General features: G+C 46.2%; 1 long non-coding RNA gene across 2 annotated transcripts in view; it reads left to right on the top strand.

Moving 5' to 3' along the window:
• Positions 1–832: 832 nt before the first annotated feature.
• LOC102477078 (uncharacterized) overlaps positions 833–15599 on the top strand; it is a 19935-nt gene continuing 5168 nt past the window's right edge. The window contains exons 1-4 of one of the 2 annotated variants that reach the window (XR_335855.2): positions 833–1005; positions 1357–1563; positions 9395–9439; positions 9687–9831. This is a non-coding gene — a long non-coding RNA (uncharacterized LOC102477078). Of the gene's footprint in view, positions 1006–1164; positions 1564–9394; positions 9440–9686; positions 9832–15599 lie in introns of both variants that reach the window. The other variant, XR_335856.2, reaches the window with a different exon arrangement.

The following is a 15599-nucleotide window of genomic DNA, read 5'->3' as shown; positions in this document are numbered from 1 at the left end:
AAATAGGGGTAAATAAATATATATATATATATATATATATATACATATATACACACACACATACATACATATATAGCCAGCGAGGGCAACTGGATTCCCACATAACTGACTGCAGTCCAGTCAGACTTGGTGGCCTGCCTCTGACATTTTCTGTCTCTCTCTCTGGTGAACACACATGCATTATAGCAAACTTTAAATAATACTACTAATAAATACAGTTAAATTCAAAACATCCTTTAACGAATGCTTGTTACATTTGCAAAGTTAAGTACCTAAATTCCTTCAAATAGTTTAAACTGCATTTACCAATTCGATTTCACTTTAAAGACTTCGATTGTCTGGTCAACAAATGTTCTTGAATACTTAATCTAATAAGTTATGCTTATATATATGATTGACATAAACTTCCACTTAAAGTTGTATCTCAATCATTTTCCAATTTTATATTTTATGTTAGAATAACAAAAATATCATTTTAATAGAATGAGTTTTCAAAAGTATTATAAGCATATTGAAATACAAAATATAGCCTGACAATGAAAAATAAACATAATTTGTAGTATGGTTTTGAGCATTTCAAACATGTGTATATGTAATCTAAGATTTCCAGGAAATGAAATATGCTTACCCAGTAAAAAAGATAATCATCATCCATCTTAACTGAAATTGCCTTGCAAAGAGCTGTTTGCTGACATAAGATCTGGAGATTTAGGCTTCCTGGGTGATGCCTTTTAACTCAGAATTCTGGGATTACTAATTATCAGAGATTTGGGGGGGGGGGCATTGTGACACTCTGCATTCCACGTGTTCTAGTATGTCAGTGATTCTGAAACTGGAAAGGAGGCTCAGGCATCGGTAGTTTGGCAACATCGCAATAACATGCAGCTCGAACAATAGTGAACTTATCTGGAAGATCACAGGTTCTGTTCCCCAGTTACCCTGTCCATGCCTGCTGTGTGTTCTATACCCACTCTCTGACTCGTGAGAAGGCAGGCTGATGAGCAGGTGAGCAGGAGTGAGCAGGGGTGGCACATCTTGGTGTGAGACCCCCGCTGGGTACTTGTGTGTCTTTCTCTCCCTCTCTTTCTCATACAATAAAGAAAAGGGGGAGGGAGCTTGGTCACATCTCAGAACTCAAATTAAGCATAACCTCTGTTCGTGCAGTCTACCCACAGATTAGACATCTTAGACAAGCTTTAACCCAGCCTGATCTCGATGAGATAGGCATGTCCCATCCAGCTAATGTTGCGGACTTTTGAATGAAACAGAATCTGAAGATATGTGACTTTTCTGAGTCTGACTCAAATGGTCTTTGTGCCCGATGGAGTCCTGCCTTCTTTGCTTACTGAATTTTAGACCTCTCACGTGACCTTGACTAGGAGCCACGCTTCATGATGTCGATCTGCTCACAGCCTTTGCCTCCGGTCTCTGTGGCCCTATTCTTAGTATCATGGAGTTGTTGAGAACTGAATGAAAAAATGTACATGAAAGGCACTTGTGCATCGTAAAACATCCTACCAGTATCAACTCTGGTGAAATCTAAAGCACCGAACTGGCATTCAGGTAGGTGGGTGGGTAGATAGATTATAGATGGATGAGACGGGAGAGAATGTGACCTGAATGCTCCCTGAGAACATGTGTAAATGAGTGATTACTTCCAACTGAGCCTTCAAGGAAAGCTTCACAGAAAATTGGCGTTTAGATGGACCTTGACGAATGGGTAGCATTTTAACAGACTGGCAAAAATGATGGGAAACCAGCGAAAGCTCCTTTGGAAATATTTACAGAAGGCGTTTTACAGAAGCTAGCCATGAATCTCAGGAGTCAGGGATTCTCATGGTATGCAATATTCCTCCATCCCTTACCTTTCTGACCTTCCTACACTTCTCATTGCCTATGTTTATTTTTTTCTTTTAATTTTGATAAAGGGCATGTGTGCTCACCTGAGAGACAGAGTGGGAAACTAAGAAGGCCACCCTCTCCCCCAGAAAGGATGGCCATTCCACAATCCCTTCTGTTTCTCTTCTCGGGATTTGGGGCATGCCACCAGATCCAGCACTTGAATCATACAGTTGGCCATGTTTGATCCAGCTCTCTTAATCACCACACCACCAAATAGACCCAGCTCCCACATGTTAATAGGGTTTAGTTTCCTGTCTATATTACCTAGGACTCCTCCTACCATGTAGAAAGCACTGCTGGAGAGGTGAGGGAGCCCAGTGCTCTCTCCTGCATAGACTGACATCGTCCACACTTAGCTCTGTCCAGAGGAGGGCTTCCCACGACCTCAGATATATACTGACCAGCCACTGAGGTGCAGCGGTATCTCAATGCTTCATGGTACTAAATCACAAAGGTCCCAGGTTTGTATCCCAAGGTCTCCCTGGTGTGTATGGGCACATACATGCCAGGCACATGTATGTGCCCATGGCCCTGGCATGGCTGTAGGTGGATTACAGCAGGAAGACCTTGCTGGAGGTGTCTGTCTATTTCTGTTTCTCTCTCTGCTTCTTTCTCTTTCATGGAAAAAAAAATGAGTAATCTTTGAAAAAAGCCTTCTTCTGAGCAATAAACTAACAAAATTCACATGCAAGTCATACTAGCTAAAGGACGAGAGGGAGTAATACAAGACATTACTGTAAAGGTATGATGACAATTTGGGGTATACTCAAACTCCAATATGGATGATTCAGGTATCCATAATAGTTCTATTTCTTAAGACTTACAGCAAATTTAAATGTATTATGTATGTATATATGTTTGTGTGTGTGTGTTGTTCATAGGTCTAGTGACATCCAATTGTCCATATTCCAGAGAAGCAAAAAAATGACTGCTTGGGAGCTCCGTGTACCCTGCAGAGTCCAAAGCCACTAGCCTCTCCTGTACAGTGATGAGGCAGGGAGTTCCATTGTGTCATCAGGAAGACATGACATAGTTTTTTTTTTCCTACTCAAAAATGCATCATAACTTTCCCAACCACCCAATATATACATATTTGCCAATTTTTTAAAATATTATGTATGTTAAGTATTTATATCCAATGAAGTTATCCTTTTAATAATCAAAAATACAATGCAATACAATTATACCATTTAAAGATTGATTTCAGGGGACTAGCAGTTAGCGTAATGGCTACGTCGCTGGACTCCCATGTAGTCGACCACAGTACGCGTCCCGGACCCGGTGGCTTAAAACTCACGCTGGGCGCGTGTGCATGTGTGCCCAAGATCCCAAGAGGAGAATGGAGGAGAAGGGATTGTGGCATGGCCATCCCCCCTGGGGGGTGATTTCTTGCTTTCTGTCTCTCTGTCTGGCAAGCGCATGCGCCCTATAGCAAAAAAAAAAAAAATGATTGATGTCAGGATTTATGTAATGTGTTAATTCATAGCATCCTGTAGGCTTTGCGGTTCAGTGGTAGCACGTAGATTACGTAGGTTTAAAGATGGATTCTGAACACCTTCCTCTTTCCATCCCGTCTGTGCATTTCTAGATCATATCAAAAGCCTAGCTTTAAAAGTTTGCAGGCTCTGCGAGAGTTAAAATCAAATGACCTCTCTGGCTCCCAAGGTCCCACTAACTCTGATAGGCCATAAGCAAGACTTTTGCAGGTCAACAATTGACAAAGGGAAGATACTAATTTATACTGCAGTTGTTGTTCATAGGTCTAGTGACATCCAATTGTCCATATTCCAGAGAAGCCAAGAAATGACTGCTTGGGAGCTCCATGTACCCTGCAGAGTCCAGAGCCACTAGGAGGCTCTCCTGTAGAGTGATGAGGCAGGGAGTTCCATCATGCTGGGGGGTTCCTAACAGCCCCCTTCAGTTTGCCTGCCTTGGGGACAGACACCTCACTGTCAGCCATTCGCGTGCAAAGGCAGAGGGCCTCCTCTCCTGTTCTGAAGACAAGCTTTCCGCTAAACCCTTTGCTGTCCACATCACCTCTTATTCCTACTGCTTCGATTGTTGGAACTTTCCTGATTTTTGCTCAAGTTCTGGAGGAAAACTTGAGCTGCTCCTCAGTTGAAGCATCTGGGCTATAGTTTCCTCCCCCTTAGTACACTCCGTCTGCCTACACCTCTCAGAAATGTGCGCTCTCTGTCCGTCATGCACATTGCCAGAGTCCATCATCTCTGCCTTCTCATTGCTCAGGAGCTCAAATATCACCTCCTCAGAAAGTTCTGCTTTTCAACAGAGCCTGTCCTCCCCAGCCTCTGCCCCCTCGCCCTGCCTTCTATGCTCCACACCTCACTTATTCACAGATCGTCTTCATCACTTTACCAGAATTCAGATTCCAGGAGAGCACGAATCTTGTCTGTCAGGTTCTGCCTTGCGTCATCAGACTTTAGACACCTAGTATATAGTAGGTAGTCAATAAATATTGGTTATGTGAATAAAGCCACTCATTTATTCATTCCACAAATATTCATCAAAAGTGTATTAAGTACCAGGAATCATGCCTATATAGAATTTCACCCATCCATGAGAAAGGTCCTCCTGCATCTCTATCACTTTCTGCCTTCATTGCCCTACTCTCCCTGTCAATCACACACACACACCTGCCCCCCACACTCAGAGATGCTGGTTCTGCCTCCTTGTGGCTGATACAAAGAGAAAGAAAAAAAAAAAAAAAAAAAAACACAAGGAAGGGGTAACCCTGTTGTTCATAGCCAGCTGCCATCCAGAGCAGACCCTGGCAGCTGGACAGACAAGGGAAGCTGAGTGTGTTCCAGACCCGGCCTAGAAAATAGCCAGCTGTAATAAAAGCCACGGTCCAATGAGCAATTAGAGAAGGAGGCCCAGGTGTCACCAGCGAGGGTGGTTCTTATTTACAAGAACACATGGATCCTGGCAGGGACACAATCTTTCCCCTTGGCCTTGATTATCACAGTAAACAGGCCTGACCAAAAGCTTTCCTCCAGACACTTGCAGCTGGCTGGAAAATGAGTGTGATAGTAAACACATGTTGCTTCATTTGTGACCTGACAAATCAGATTACCTGAGTCAGACACACACAGGGGCTGTATGGGGAGGCAGTCTGGAAATGAAGCCTTCTCAATGTACAACTGGTTTGTTGAGGTTGTTTGTTGGGGGTCTAAAATTACTCAGCATGCCATGCGGTCACGTGGCACAGAATATCTTTTCTTTCATTGTCCCCTGTTCCAAAGGCGCTAATGCCAGCCTTGCTCCTAGTCAAGGAGTCCAAACATTATCATTCAAAGGCTGTATTTACTAACTAAGCGGGATGGCCATAAAACCGATGACCTTGCTGCTTCTGGAATCTCATAAAAAGTTTCCAAGCAGCTCCTCCCCAGAGCAAATAAGGGTGTTGCAGTTGCTAGTCCCCTGGCAGGGTTCCAGCTGGGGCTATTACATTCCTCCCTCGTAAACTTTCCTCTGAGGCTCCAAATACAGACTTGTCTGCTTGTCAGGGCACTTAACTCTGGAGGTACTGCTGTGGTTGGAGAATTTAAACCCCAAGGGAGGGCTGACATGGGAAAGGAGGGAATGGTGAGAGAGGCAGCATTGATTAAGAGACTATCACAAGTCAGGCACTGTGCAAGGATGTTTATTATTTTTCTCATTCAAGCTTGTAACTTCTTCACAGGCCTTCCATGGAGGGTTTGACCCTGGTGCCCTTGTCCTGAGGGCCAAAAGACACATGCCAGCTAAGTCTGGCACTGTTACTGAGGGCACCACAGATATTGCTTATTAAGAGTGTGTGTGTGTGTGTGTGTGTGTGTGTGTCCCAGAGGTCTTCGCAGTGGAGATGTCAGGAAATAGGGATGAAGCCAATGAGAGGCGATGGGACCTGTGTATGGGTAGGGCTTCCAGAAACTGGATGTGTAACTGCTAAGTGAGACTGAGCTCACCTGTGTCCTTGGCCTGACCCTCCTCTTTACCTTATGATCAAAAGGATCAAAATTGGTAAGAACAAAAAAAAAAAAAACGTAGACAGCCTGGGATGCGGAGCCAGGGATGGCATCATGGAGATGTCCCCTCAACCCCAATCTGTGTGTGCTCAGGCTTCTCATGACCATGAGAAAAGAGACCCCTTCCTTTTTGGCGTAGATGATCCTAAGGTGTTTTCCAGGATTCCCACCTCTGGTGCCAGGTCTGTGTGGGCTCCATAGCCCTTGAATGTGGGTGAGTTCTAACCAACAGAGTCAGGCAAAGGAACTGGAACATCACTCCTGTGACTACCGTGGAAGGCTTTGTCTGCCCGGTATTCTGACTCCAGAGTCTCCTGATGACTTGATGAAGTAAGCAGCCTTGTTGGAATAGTTCACCTGGCAAGGAACTGTGGGTATCTTCTAGGAACTGTGAGCAACCTTTAGGAACTGAAAATGACCTCCAACCAGCAGCAGGCCATGGCTCTCAGTCCTACAATTGCAGGGAAATACATTCTCCCAGCAACAAAACATGCCCGGAAGTGGGTTCTTCCCTAGCCGAGCCTCCAGATGCGGACACGGTCCAGCCAACAAATTCATTACAGTCTTGCGAGACCCTGAGCAGCCTCAGACTCTCAATTCACAGAAAATCCGAGATAATCAATGCATGTGGTTTCGATCACTACATTTGTGGCCAGTTTTTACACCAGTGTAAATCACCAGTGCACTCCTTTATAGCTCTCTGCTAAACCTCTAAGGAGACGTCCCCAATGTGTTAAGGGATGGGAACGGGATCCTCAGAGAAGGTAGAAGATTGGGGATTCTTAGCAAATGAAAAAGAAATCTGAGGTCTTCGATTTTTCTCCACATAGAAGAACAGAGTATCCTCATTTAAAAGGCTTTTAGCTACTGATTGTTCAGCTGCTTCACAAAATATCACAGATGATTACAGATGAGAAAAAAAAATGTTCAAAATTAGCCTTTGGGATGAGTCTTTGATGCAAGGCAGGAGAGCAGTCTATGTGTTCCCCCTCCTGAGGTTTTCCTTTTGGAAACAGTTTTGCAACCTGAAGATAAGGAAGTGAGTGGCACCCCTTGCACGCTCACCATGTGCCAGCCCTTCACTTGGCTTTGTCTCTTGAAGGCTCACAGCTACCCTGCAAGGGAGGGAAGATTTTCACTCCCACGTGGCAGATGAGAAAACAGATTCAGAGAGGTCGTGGCCGACCAGGAGAGGGCAGCGTTTGAAAGCAGGCAGTCTGGCTCCACACCCAGGTACTGACACTGCCGCCCAGTCTGGAAAGCAGACGAAAATTGCAATAAGAAAAGGGAGGGAGTCTTTTCTGGACGCCGAACACCTGGAAACAACCACACATAACTTTTCGATCTATCTCCTAAAACATGGAGACTAGGGTCAATACACAAAGTGTGCGCTGCCTCTGCTTTCTCAGCTGAGCTGCTCAAAGTGCTTTCTCAGGGTATTCACGGTCCCTTGGAGGCATGGGCTTCTGGCATTCTGTGCTCTAAGTGGGCCAAAATTTACCAAGACTGTCCCCTAAACCAGACAAGTTTGGCTATTTTCCATTTAGAGCTGTTACAAATAAAATATTTAGCATCTTTGTGTTTGTAGTTTTCTCCACATGCTGAGTTGCCCTATTGGGGAAAATCATTCCCCACGTGGTGTGACCGAAACAGAAAGGACAAGGTCACTTAAGGCTACTGACACTCGTGCCCTGGTTGGCCGCTGCTCCCAGATGCCACCAAGAGGCTTTGGCGACAAGAGAAGGAAGGCCTGTACCTCTTGAAAAGGAGCGGCCCCTCCCATGCACATTTCTTCAGAAGTGACATGAAGGCCTATGTAGAAGTCTGGACTTTCATTACCATGTGGAATCCCACACTTCTTCCAGAAGCTGGAAAATACAGCCTAATATTTCATGAACTTCCCCCTCACTGTGGCCTCGGCCTTTTATCGGTTCTGAAATAAGCAGCAGGACCTGAAGCTGCCTTCTGGGATGAGCAGATCTCTGCCTTCGCCCAGGCTCTGGTTCTCCGTGTCCCCTGCCATGTTCTCCATCCTCCCCAGGTACTCAAAGGACAAAAAAGTCTCTAACACTACAGGTACAATATATGCTTTGTTTTGATCTAAAATAACCGAAACAAGTAAATTTTTATTCTTGCGGCCAGATTACCCAGGAAAACCAATTCTCATTCCATCTGCTACAGATCTGTTCTAAATGGGGTGATGGAGCCAGATATTAGCATGAAGAGGGACCTCAGGACACCTGGTGATCCAAAGAGCTAACCTGTGCTGTACGCCAGGCGCTGAGCTAAATGCTTCACGTAGAGCGTCTCCTTTAACCTGTCAGTCAGACTCAGTCACACAGCTGTCTGCCTCTGCCACTCAGGCCAAGAGAGATCTTAAGACCACTGAGGTCTTAAACCTGCCTCTAGGGCCTGAAGGACTACTGCAGGGGCAGCTGCTGTCCCAGAAGGGAAAGCCAGAGAGGAAGGCTTCTACCCACCCACTCTTCTTCCAGCCCTGTGGCAGGCAGACCACGGACCTTGTAGAGGCAAAGGGATTCCTCTCTGAGCTGAAAATCACTGACAATAGGCAGATTAATAAGAAAAAAGGGGGACCAGCAGTTAGCATAATGGCTATGTCGCTGGACTCCCATGTAGTCAACCGCGGTTCACGTTCTGGACCAGGTGGCTTAAAACTCACGCTGGGCACGTGTGCGTGAGTGCCCAAGATCCCAAGAGAATGGAGAAAGGACTGCGGCGTGGCCATCCCCCCTGGGGGGTGATTTCTCGCTTTCTGTTTCTCTGTCTTTCTCTGTCTGTGTGGCGAGCGCATGCGCCCTATAGCAAAAACCTCTAAAAATAAAATAAAATAAAAAATAAGAAAAAAGGCATAGGAATTTATTTTAATATATACATGTACACGTGGGAGCCTCATGCAACATGACTCTAAGAGGAACTTGGTGACTGCAGGTTTTATACTAGACACGCTTTAACTTAAGCTACAGAAGCAGGAGGGGAGAAACTGCAAAGGTGAGATTATCCTGCTTTTCTGGGCCAGGTGTCAGACCTCTGAGGTCCTTCCCATGTCTAGGGAGCTAAAAAGTAACTTGGTTGCTTACTTTGCTAATGTCAATAGATGTAAATTTCTTTCATAAAAGGTTAGCTTTAAAATAATAATAATAATAAAAATGTTGCACTATCCTGCAGTTGAGGAAGTCAGATCCCGCATGGCCAATGGTGGTTCGAATCCTGGGCCCAGTGGCTGGGAAAGCACTCTGGATATGTAAGCATGCATGCGCTAAGTCCCAATAAATTGGAGAAATGGAGGAGAAGGGGTTGTGGCTTGCCCGTGCTTCATTGGGTGGTCCTCTCTTTCTCTCTCTTTCCTCTCATCTTGATCTTTCTAGTGAGCACATGTGCCCTCTGGTGTTTATAAATAAATTAATTTTAAAAATATTTTTTAACTTAATTCTTGTGGCCAACAGGTGGTGTGATAATTACGGTGCCAGACTCCCACATGGCCAACCAGTGTGAGTACCAGACCTGGCAGCTTGCTTTCTCTCTCTCTCTCTCTGGTGAGCACATGTGCCCTATAGCAAATTAAAAACTAATAATAATAAATTAAAATAATTCTTTAGTAAAAGTTAATCCTTGGGTCTGCAGACCATTTGAATAGCATCTCAGAATCTGCCAAAGATGCATATTTTGGGGTGGTTTATTTTTACTTCCTATAGCCCCAAACCCTAAAACCTGTGCTGTTGTTTTTCATGGCAAAAGGACTCTGCAGCTGTGATGACATTAAGGGCCTCGTGAAGAGGCGAGTACCCAGAATTATCCAGGTGACCTCAATCTAGCCACACGGTCCTTGAACGTGAAGACCCTTTCCCAGCTCTGGTCAAGGGGGCTGTGACAACCAGAAAAGGTCAGTACAATGCAGCGTGGTCAGCTGGGAGAATGGAGGGGCCGCCCACTGAAAAATGTAGCCTTAAGTTGAAAAAGGCAAAGACATGGAGGCTGCCCGAGAGCCTCCAGGAAGGAGTGAGACCCATCTGGCCTCTAACCTTCAGAACTATAAGATAATACATGGGTTCTTTCAAGCCACCGAACCCATGGTAATTATTACAACAGAAATAACAACCTGGCAAACCCATGCTCCAAGGAAGGCACCACCACTATCGTCTGTCTGTCTGTCTGTCTGTCTGTCTATCTATATATCTATCTATCTATCTATCTATTTATTTACTATGGTTTGTGCCACAGGGTTCATGCGCTCACCAAAGAGACAAAGAGGCAGTGAGAGGGAACGTGAGAAATCATCCCCTGGGGGAACAACCCCATCAAAGTCCCTTCTCCACTATCCTCTCGGGATTTTGGGCATACACACACGCACCCAGCACAATTTTCAAGTCACTGGGTCCAGGACTTGAACCATGGTCAGTGATGTGGGAGTCAGCACTTTAACCACTATGCCACCTGCTGACCTCACCACTATTAATTTTTTGGAGAGGTTTTGCTATAGGGTGCGTGAGCTCGCCAGAAAGACAGAGAGAGACAGAAAGCGAGAAATCACCCCCCAGGGGGGATGGCCACGCCGCAATCCCTTCTCCTCCATTCTCCTCTCGGGATCTTGGGCATGCTCAAACACACACATGCCCGGCGTGAGTTTAAGCCACCTGGTCCGGGACTCGAACCATGGTCAACTACATGGGAGTCCAGCAACATAGCCAATCCGCCATCTGCTGGTCCCACCACCATTATTTTTTGAGACCAGCCTTTAGTGTGATGATCCATTTGCGAAAGAAACATTTCCTGCTTTTTTTAAAAAAAGTTTTAAAGTAATAAGTCTTTATTTTTTTCTTAGAGAAATACACGCTTATACCCAGAGAGAGACGGTCTCTGCCCACAGTCACATCCTGACAAAGCGGCCAGCACAGGTTTCACTCTGCTGCCACCCTGCTGGGTGCTCAGGAATGTCCTCCTCGGAGCCAGGGCTACAACGCGGCGCTCTGACTCATGACCCAGCACTAGTATTTGAGAAACACCTTTGTCCCTCAGCCATCTAACGCGTATCCTCCAGAAGGGACCAGGCAGGCATTGGTGGGAGGGGTGAGTACACTCAGGAGGGAACAAGGGAAGGGCCACCTGGCTGGTCCTGGGGGCCAGGAGAGGGCCTGCAGAGGAAGCAGGCACCAAGTCGAGGCCTGAAGGGTGTGTGGGAATTGGCCCCGTGTAGAATGGAAACCAGCGCCTGGGCAGCCGGGGCAGCAGCGTGGAGAGACAGCGAGAACAAACCGCTTCCGCGGGCTGGGAAGGGACAACGCGTGGCGTTCCAAAAGATGGTGGTGGGAGAGGTGGGCCTGGGGCAGCAGGCCGGGTAGGCTGAGCACGCAGCCCGTGAGCGAGGCTTGGAATCCACCTGAGTTGATGTTCGTGAACGCTCGCTACCTGGTGATAACAGGAGGCCGGGAAAGTCTCCTCGGCCTGATGCCGAGAGCAGGCCCAGGGCCAGCGTAGAAGAGGGACCCAGCAAAGACCTGTGGGTTCTGAATTCAGCGCGTGGGTCACAAAGTGTGGGCAAAAGAGGGGCCCCTCGCTCTGAAAGGGCCCAGACAGTTCACAAAGCAGGTGAAACTGACCCAGGTTTGAAGAATGAGTACAAAAAAATGGTGTGTTAAGTGTCTTATTATGTTCTTATTCTTCACCTTCTACTCCTTCTTTTCCTTCTTTTTCTTGTCCTCATCTTTGTCTTTGTCTTCTTTAAGTTTTGCTTTGGGTGCATGTACTCACCAGAGAGAAAGAGGGCAAGTGAGAAATCACCTCCCGGGGGGATGGCCATTCTGCAGTCCCTTCTGTTCCATTCCTCTCCTGGGATTTTGGGCATGCACGCACACATGCCTGGCATATTTTTCAAGCTGCTATGTGTCCGGTACTCAAACCACGCATTCAGCCATGGGGGATCCAGCTGCCTTAGCCACCACACCACCAGCTAGCCCGTTCTTCTCCATAACCTTCTATTAGCACACATTTACGATCTTTGGAATCTACCACTTTCCTAAAGACCTTCCTGCCTTCAAACTCTTGCAAATTCATACCTCTATCTCTTTATGATATGAAGCCGGACCAGCTTTCCAAGGGGTATATGGCAGAAACTATTCCTCTGCCCCCAGCATCCCTCTTTCTAGTCAACAAAGCATCAGTATTACTCAAAACAGCAAGATGCCCAGCCCTGGGGGCACTGAATCCTGATTGGCCTGTTATTCGTGACTCTTCCATCACGAATAACAGGCCAATCATGGTCACTTGCAGCTAAAGGTGGCCATGTGACCCAGCTTTGATCAACACATTCTAGTCAGTCAGAGGTAAGAGTAAGCTGGGGGCCAGCAGAGGGTGTTGTGGTTATGTCGCTAGACTCCCCCGTTGCTGACTGAGGGTAGTGTCCCAGACCCGGAGGCTTAAAAATCATGTCGAGCAGGTGCACATGCATGCCCAAGATCCCAGGAGGAGTGGAGGAGAAGGGACTATGGGATTGTGGTGTGGCCATCCTCCTGGGAGAATTTCTCACTTTCCCTCTCACTGTCTCTGTATCTCTCTCTGGTGAGCACACGTATCCTATCACAAAAACTTCTAAAAACAAAAAAGAGTAAACTAAGAGTGCTTCTGGGACATTTTTATTTTTTCATGATGAACGATATAATCATTGCTATAAAAGGATCATTCCACCCTCTTCCCCTCCTCCCCCCCCCCCCCCCCTCCCCCTCCCCCCCCCCCCACCCCATTGCCTTTCTACCTTTGTTTTTTTTTTTGTTTTGGGGTTTTTTTTTTGAGAGATTTTTGCTATAGGGAGCATGTGCTAGCCAGACAGAGACAGAGAGACAGAAAGCGAGAAGTCACCCCCCAGGGGGATGGCCACGCCACAATCCCTTCTCCTCCATTCTCCTCTCGGGTTCTTGGGCATGCACGCACACGCGCCCGGCGTGAGTTTCAAGCCACCGGGTCCAGGACGCGAACCGAGGTCGACTACGTGGGAGTCCAGCAACATAGCCATTACGCTAACTGCTGGTCCCTTTCTACCTTTGGTTACTCTTGTGGTATGTGGAGATGTGACAGCCATTTTGTAGCCATGAGGCAATCAGCAGAAGTATCAAGGGCCTACGTTGAGGGAAAGGTGCCTGGTAGCCTGGTGACGCCGTTGCGCTGCTGTTCTCACTTCAGAGTACTTGTTTCTAGGCTTCCTGTTACCTGAGATAATAGACAGCTTTATGGCTTAAGCCATTATCAGTCAGGGCTTATTGTTACTTATTGCTAAATGCATCTTAAATTACATAGCTGTTTCCAGAAAGTGAGCCACCTTTCTTCTCACCAGAATTAGGAAGCTCTGAGAGTATTAACAAAGTGGACATCTGTGCCCAACTAGTCATATAAAGATTTAAGAGAAGGTTCCTCTCATCCAAGAAGCAAACAACTTTCTTCTTTCAGTCTTCCTTCCCAGTGATGATTCTCCTCAGGTTCAGAGATGTTTTCGACTTTCACACCTCCAGATATCATCCCTGTCTTCATTGTCCTTTGCATTTGTCTACACCTTCGCTCATAGTGGCCCCTTGGGAGGGTCTAGCTTGCTTAGAAAAATTGAACTTGTCAAAAATCAGTCAGATTCTCCTTGGCAACTGCAAAGGTAAGCTGTCACCAGTCCTGTCAACAGTCACGGCAGAAAGAGAGCTATTTATTCTTCTAAGACCTTCATGAGTCACAGTCTAAACATTCTGCAAACCCTCCCCTGGCAAGTCCTCCCCTGCCCTGGTCTCTGGGGAGAGTGCTTCCCACCCAGCACCACTTCAACATGACAGACTCTCGGCTTTTGGCTGTCTAAGCTCCGGGCTGAACAAGTGGTCATGTTATTAGTGACTATGAGTCACCCCTTACGGCAGTTTATCTGGAGTGTGCCCATAAAGAGGAGGGGGCCTACGGTGTCCTGGACAAGAGGCGAGGCTTCCCTGGCCATGCCCCTGTCTCATTCTGTACCCTTTACATTCTAACCCATCCCTTGATGGAGAAGGGTTCAAACCTCTCCACTGTTGGAGCACTCTCTTTTTAAATACCCTCTTGCTTTTCTGTGGCAATGAGAACTGGAGGAACTGAACCATACCCAAGAGAGTCTACTCAGTGCTGAGGATGAGGGGGATGAGGAGAAGAGCTCTCAGCAGGACATATTTGTCTTTGTTCTAAATTTCTGCTCTGTCCCAGTGTATGCAGTAAATAGGACTACCCGCCCCCCATGGAGAAAGGAAATTCTGGAGCCATGAAGGCGTAATTCATGGGAAGTATCACTCCTTACCAGCTCCTTACAAATGTGGACTTAGTTTCCTTAGTACTTTTCCAGGAAGTCTTGTTAAGACCAATCTTGTCAAATTGTGTTTCATTCATGAGTCTTTATAACACCTACTACTTCCTTGATGAGAACACTTAAGATATTAGTAATTCAGTCACCTCTGTGGCATTGCAACATCTGCAAAAGCAGACTGTGTCTCACATCACCAGTGTCAAAAACATTCTGTGACATGTAGTAGGCACCTCAAGTAATAATCAGTAAGTGAAGTAGGGAGAATGAACTACCTTCTATAACCTTCTACAATTGACTAGATCCCAAAAATGGACTCCAGGCCCCTGGACTTGGCCTAAACTTAGACAAGAGAATGGGGACATGACTGGCCAAAAGGATGTTTCTGACATTCAATCAGTCAGTGGCCATGACAATATCAATACCTCGAGGACATGGACCAAGTCATATACTTTTCTGTCCAGAAAAGGGAATCTAATCTAATCTCAAAGTGTTTCCTAAGGTTGTTTAGCTGAGTAGACTCCCGTAGGTATGGTTCAGGGGAGCTTTCTCCAAAGCCTTGCAATCAGTGTCATGGAAAGTGGATCATGGATATCCAAGCGAAGACTCCTCGATGGGTAAGGCTATCATGCAATGGCAGGAGATGGTCAGTCTCAAGGCTCTATCCTGAAATGCCTTTAATGTTAGTAGATTGGCTACGTCTTTGAGGGACTCTTCATGGCACTCTTCAGGGGTCCTCTAGCCTAACCTCAGGAAACTTGTTCCCATGTAAAATACTAAGTCTTCCTCAGGAAAGGTGTCCAAAGCCAGTAGGACACACTAGCTCTTTGTTAGGAATGCCCCCAAGTGAGAAAAGGCAATAGCCAGCAAAATGTTCTGGTTACCACTTAGGTTACAAAGCTACCCTGGACCCTGCTAGGGACAAATAAGGGATGTGGCTGTAGGAAGCTTAGGAGCCCAACAAAAATGCTAAGAGGGAAAGCCAAAGAGTTAGACACAACTGGTGTCTAGCTCTCCTGCCTCCTGGCTATTTGACCAAAAGTTTCTCATTCCATATTCTTGAACTCTAGTTCTCTCATCTATAAAATGGGGGGAAAATAGATCCTAATATTATAGACTGGCTGTAGGTATTACGGGAGATTGTATTGTCATAGTTTGTGGCCCAGAGTAAGTGTTCAACACACACAACTCTAAAAACCATGGTCAGTTTTCACTATTTGATAGAACCCTCTGTGATGTTTGGGGTGTCAACTTGACTAGACTAAGAAATAGCTTGGAAAAAGTATTATTGTGAGTGTTTCTGGGGGGGACTGATGTGGCGTCTGGGTGGACTAGATGTAGATCTGCCCTCCTGC

The sequence above is a fragment of the Tupaia chinensis genome, unplaced genomic scaffold, assembly GCF_000334495.1.
Source record: "Tupaia chinensis unplaced genomic scaffold, TupChi_1.0 Scaffold000555_1, whole genome shotgun sequence".
NCBI classification, from domain to species: Eukaryota; Metazoa; Chordata; class Mammalia; order Scandentia; family Tupaiidae; genus Tupaia; species Tupaia belangeri.
Note: the sequence above shows the minus strand (reverse complement) of the source record. Positions and strands in the feature narration are given on the sequence as shown.